Here is a 5,452-nt window from a genome sequence, read left to right as displayed (position 1 = left end):
TTTCATTGATAAGCCGTGGGTGAACAGGTGAAGTCCCGGGCTTCGGCCAACGTTATGGCAACGAGTGTCTTGTTCCGGAAATTTAGCCTTGGGTGCTTTACTTCAAAAATCATGGTTCTTCGCGTTTGAACTAGCACAGAATTATACGACAGCAATTCCGCAATATCATTTGTTCGTTTGCTATTGGTGAACAATGTCGCTGACTGCATTACTGACAGGGCAATTCATTTTGCGCCGTAAGCTTTGATAACGGCTCAGCAATCGTCGCCCTGCCTATAAAAAGATGCCCTTGATGTCCACGTTGTCGACAATAGAATGGTATGCGCGCTCGGCTACTTTCATCGACAAGTTTGAACCCAGCAGTTGCCGATTTTTGTGCGCGCTAACAAGGCTAGCATTTTAGGCTCTTACCTATTCGTTTACAGGCTGCAGAATCGCCACATGAACACTAGAACAACGATCTCATATTTCATTGCTTGGATACCTGGTTGTACGGTTAGAAGCATTAACTGGCACTTTTGAACTAGGCGTTCGGATAGCAGGGCTAGTCGACCTGGAAAAAGAAGGAATTGACAGAGCCTTGACTTTAGTCATTGGCAGCATACCCACAAAAACTTAGTGAAACGTAAAGAAACTTTTTTATGAGACAGAAGATAACGGTAGCCTAAGGGCAAAACATTTTTTTTTATTGACCAGACAGTGATAGAACCTGCCACACTGTGCTTTAAGTTCGCCGTAGAATGGCATTCCCTTTCGAAAGCTTAATATATTAGTCGTGTTATTTAAGGAATTGCGCTTGCGACGTGGAAACTACTAGATTCTTGTTCTCATTGTCTCTCATAACTGATGGTTTTCACTAGCAGCCACGTTCCTCGATAATATCTATTTTGTTAGCATTCGTGGGTCGTTTAGAATGTCGACCGCAAGGCACGGCTCTTTCTGTTTTCCTGTTCGAAAACCTGGTACTGTCCAACGTAGAACATACACAAAGGAATTTTTTAAACACTTCTTCCAGCCATAACACGATTTATTTCTGAGACAATCACAACTGTTCGATGCAGGGCGCATAACCACAGGGGTCCTCGTCAGTGAAAAAAATATAATAGCGAGTCATCGGTGCTAGATTCGGTACAAGTTGCCATTGTCCAAGACCCAGCTGCCCTGGTACTGGGGTATCACCACACCCAAGGCACCATTCCCGTAGCTCCCGCTTCCAGCCTGTAAGCCGGTCATGCTGCCCCAGCCAGGTTGCCAGGCAGGTCCCACGACCCAGCTAGCAGTAGGCTGACCAGTCACTTGACCGTACCCACCGAGCTGTTGGCCATTCACGATGTTCGCGCTACCATATTGCGCTCCAGAAGCTAGACCCCAGTTGCCAGACCGGGGTACAGACGATGCAGACACGTGATCAGGCGCACTTGCTGAACCAAAGTTGCCAGACTGCCCTCTCGCCGCTTGTCCCGAGGCGCTGGACTGGCGATTCCCAGACCAAGAGGAACGTCTGTAAGTGTAGCACTGCCAAACAGGCACGCAACGTCCGTCGTTGTTTCTGAAGAAAGGCCAAACGCAGAAGCACCTTGACTGGCAGTCAGTGGTGCATACTCTCTGATGAAATTTATAAAGGTCCTGGCACCTGTACTCGCCACAAACGCTGCTCGCGCATTTCTTGTAGACTTGACCAAGTGGGCAACCTGAAATTTCATATGACAGCTCAGTTCAATGCATATTGGTGCGCAGAATGCAGTAGTACTCAGCTCGTTTAACTAACTCGTCGGCCACTAGCACACATAGTAAAAATTCATGTAGGGGTGTCGAACACCCAGATGTCGACCATAATAGAAGACTCGCCGAGCAGTAGGGCAATGGAGAGATTGGCCATAATTAGCGGGTTGGAATCTGAATATAACTAAATTACTTATAAGTAAACAAATCTCTAAAAATGGCTTTTTCTTATTTTCATAGTACGTTATACGAGGAGTCAATGTGTCTGTTATGCACTACTCCAGCAAACCGCTTGCCGACAACAGTTACACCTACCAATATTCTATTCGCGCCAAAGTGCCAACATTCTCCCAGTGTATGTCAGGCTTATAGTAAACTACATTATTTACCTAAAGGTTCGTGTAAGAACCACAGAGCAATTCATATGCATCCAACGTAGTTGGACCGAGATACCTATACATTGTTTCACTGTGACAACCAAGCCAAAAAAACGTGCAGCAGATTATAGTGACTGAAGCTGCAATATAACCTTCGAGTATTTACTCCTTTCAGCAACTACAGAAGTCGGCATACCAGCCGCCGTCCAAAATAAGCAGTGCATATCTTGCGCAATGAACAATTGGCAATTTCTACGCGGTCGAAGGAGCCCTGGCGAGACCCACATAAACTAATTGATTTGTGCACGTTGTATACTACGAAATAGTACATTCCTATACCTCGGAAATACAACTTGATCTAACGTTTTCTTAAAAATTCTCTAGAATGTTTCCTTCGCTCATGAGCATGTTCTCTAACACGATTGTGAAATTTGTCACTGTTGTCACTGTAAGATATAGCTGAAACAACCATTGGTTCAACAACTTTTAAACGTGCGTCCTCTGCTTATTTTTCCCCAACTCTATTGCGGACAGCCTATGCGCGCATTCACAGTTCATCATCCACGTTTGTGACGTCCTTAGTTGCTTTCTTTTGGATTACACTGAGATGAAATATATATAATATATAGTTGCTTACGTCTTCCTGTCTTGCCTGGCAGCCAACGTAGTTCCGAGCTTCTTGATCTCGAAGCAGCGCTTGTCGAGCGTCCCAGTTGTGTTCCCGACCGTAGTCCATTTGTAGGCAAGATGAACACACAAAACCCCAGTAAGATAATGCGGCTCATTTTCTCCATATCGTCAACTGTGGGTGTTCCAGGTAGCGCGCGCCAAGCTGTCGCGGACTTATATCCCCCGTTTAAACAATACGGAACAAGTGAGCGACCGTCTGCCCTTTACCCGCTATATTTATATCGAACACTTTTTTCGGCTTCCTGGAATCCATTGTTCGGTGCAGCTTTCCCCAAATTTCTTCATCTCCTTGTCGCAGCTGCAGTTCTTCGGATACGATTGGCCAAATATCATAGAGGGTCGGAATACATAATATCCTTGAAACCGATACGTTAGAATAACGGCAACATGGACGACAGCATTGTTCGGTGATACCAAATAGCCTGTTCTAAAAGCTCCCGCCCTGTTCACTGCATACATGCAAAGCGGGTGACATCGTTGCGCAGCGCTTCGCGAGCCGTCCCGTCTTGTCAGGAAATTGCTCGCATACAGAAATGCCTGTGCCGGTAGTGTGAAGAGAGCGCCTCTGACGCGTTTCAAGAAAGTCTTTGCATACCACCCCAGAACAATGAGATGGCCGGTTGATTATGGTTCGATGGAAAACCTCCGAGCAAAAGATTTACGATAGACATGAGCATTGCAAGTGATTGCGCGTTCTCCTCACCCAGTTTTTTTTTTGTGCTTCAATCTTGCCTTAGTATAATATTCCGTGCGGCTTATAAGGGGAAGGATTGCGTGCACTACTTGCCGGTCTACCCTTGCAACATCGTTTCTTTTACCTTCGCTCTTTGAAACTTCTTACTTCCTCTCCCTCCTGCTAGCTTTGCCTGTATTGGCTAACCCAGTTTGAGCAATTTGATGTTTTGAGCAAGCAAGCAAGGAAGCAATCCGCATCTCATGTATTATAGGTGTCTTCTCATGTGCCCATTTACACCTTATTTCCATGTGTTTTCGGCCACTACGCAGCCTAGAAGTTCCGCTTGCTTCCGTTATCAGGTTGTATTTTGGTTTATTCGCTCCGCACGAGCTCCCTACTTCGCCGGCTATCAAAGAGGTGGATATATTTTGCCCTTGCCTTTTAAGTCGTCATATTCCTTTTGGTGTGCAGAAGTACTGCCGTTACGAACAGCATGCTAAAGATTTAGTAGAAGTTGGTACTATTTGGAGAAAGCTTGCAACATCATTCGCTTTGCATGACTTGCTCGTTTAACTTCTTTTGATGCAAAGAAACGATTACCACTAGACCAAATTGCTTCGCATGTCTAGCGATAACCTCTTATTGTGTGAACAGGCCGCTTTTGTTTTTGTTTTTTCGTTTGAGGTTTGCAAACTGATAGCGAACTTGATGGCTGTTCTGATGACGCTAGAAATGCACGTGCAAGAAAACCTCATTGGATGTGCCTCACGCGCAAATTTCGCAGAAGCTCAAAATATGTGTGGGTTGTAGAGTATGCCCGCTCTAAACGAGTGACATCAAACGTCACATTTTTAACCTGTGCACAATAACATTACCACTGTATGGAACTTTCGAATTTGTTGGCAGAGACGCACGCTCAAATACAAGTCTTTGCTTGAAGGATAAAGTTAGTATTTCCCAGTTATCCCCCTTCCTTTCAGAGATAGAAGTGACATTCGTTCGCTGGTTGTTCTCTACATATTGGAAAACAAGAATATGAAGGCGGAAGCTAACTAGTTTGACAACGGCCACACTAACGCAAACTGTTTCTTGAGGACCACAGCATCAGTGTATTGTGACAGAGCAAGCAGAAAAACGCTGGTCGAAATCTGAAATTATTTGCGTTCAGAAAACAAAAAATAAAACCTAGAAAGCGTAGACTTATAAAATACATATAACGTTTGAATAGGAACTTTCGCATGAGCACTTATGCCGACTGCTTTCTTTAGAACAGCTACGTCAGTTTATTGTGAAATAGCGGCGTAGAACACGGTTGCAGAGAAATGCAAGCTTTTTTGTGTGGAAAATCTCAGCAGCAACGAGTTCTAAACAACGCTGCTTCTGGTCCTCGTGCTCACGAAAAAAAAAAGAACAGGTTATTTCTTGGCTCCAGATTATTCCTGCGGAAACGCTTAAGCATTGTGGTTTTTCCTAGAGTTCTCGCTCGAGCGCATTTTAAGTGAGCAACCGGAAAAACAGTGCAGAGAAATTCATGAGTGTTTGTGCGAATGTAAAAATGAAGGGCACATGCAATAGTATCTCTCTCTATTGTGCAGGTACTGTGAAGCTCACATATGGTTGCTGAGGTAATTTCAGGGAATCGGTTCACCGCGATAACGATTATAGTGAAAATCCCTGCAGATCAGGGATCCATAGAATAGGATAAATCAGCGACCAAACTGATGTGCAATGAGGGATCATATTCAAACTTTACAGCCTTGTATTCTCTTCTTGAACGTGTAAACGAGCACAGGGAAGCCGCTTCAGTCTCAAATACTAAACTGCATGCAAACATTCTCAAATCATTTGCCCAAACGTCACCACGGCAAACTTCCCATAAACTGAAAGGACCATAATGGGCAGTGTGAGGCATAGCTGTAAATAAATGATATACATAGTGACATGGCAGTGTTCACAGAATACGTATAGCGAAGTCTTGAAGGCGTTC

At 44.5% G+C, this 5,452-nt stretch overlaps 1 long non-coding RNA gene across 1 annotated transcript; it reads right to left on the bottom strand.

Moving 5' to 3' along the window:
* Positions 1-1,006: 1,006 nt before the first annotated feature.
* On the bottom strand, positions 1,007-4,521 carry LOC126525751 (uncharacterized). Its single transcript, XR_011889949.1, has 2 exons — positions 2,737-4,521; positions 1,007-1,691 (listed from the first exon to the last, which is right to left on the bottom strand). It is a non-coding gene; the product is annotated as an uncharacterized lncRNA (long non-coding RNA).
* Between the last annotated feature and the right edge of the window lie 931 nt (positions 4,522-5,452).

The sequence above is a fragment of the Dermacentor andersoni genome, chromosome 8, assembly GCF_023375885.2.
Source record: "Dermacentor andersoni chromosome 8, qqDerAnde1_hic_scaffold, whole genome shotgun sequence".
NCBI lineage: Eukaryota > Metazoa > Arthropoda > Arachnida > Ixodida > Ixodidae > Dermacentor > Dermacentor andersoni.
The sequence above is the reverse complement of the archived record's forward strand: the minus strand, read 5'-3'. Positions and strand labels throughout refer to the sequence as shown.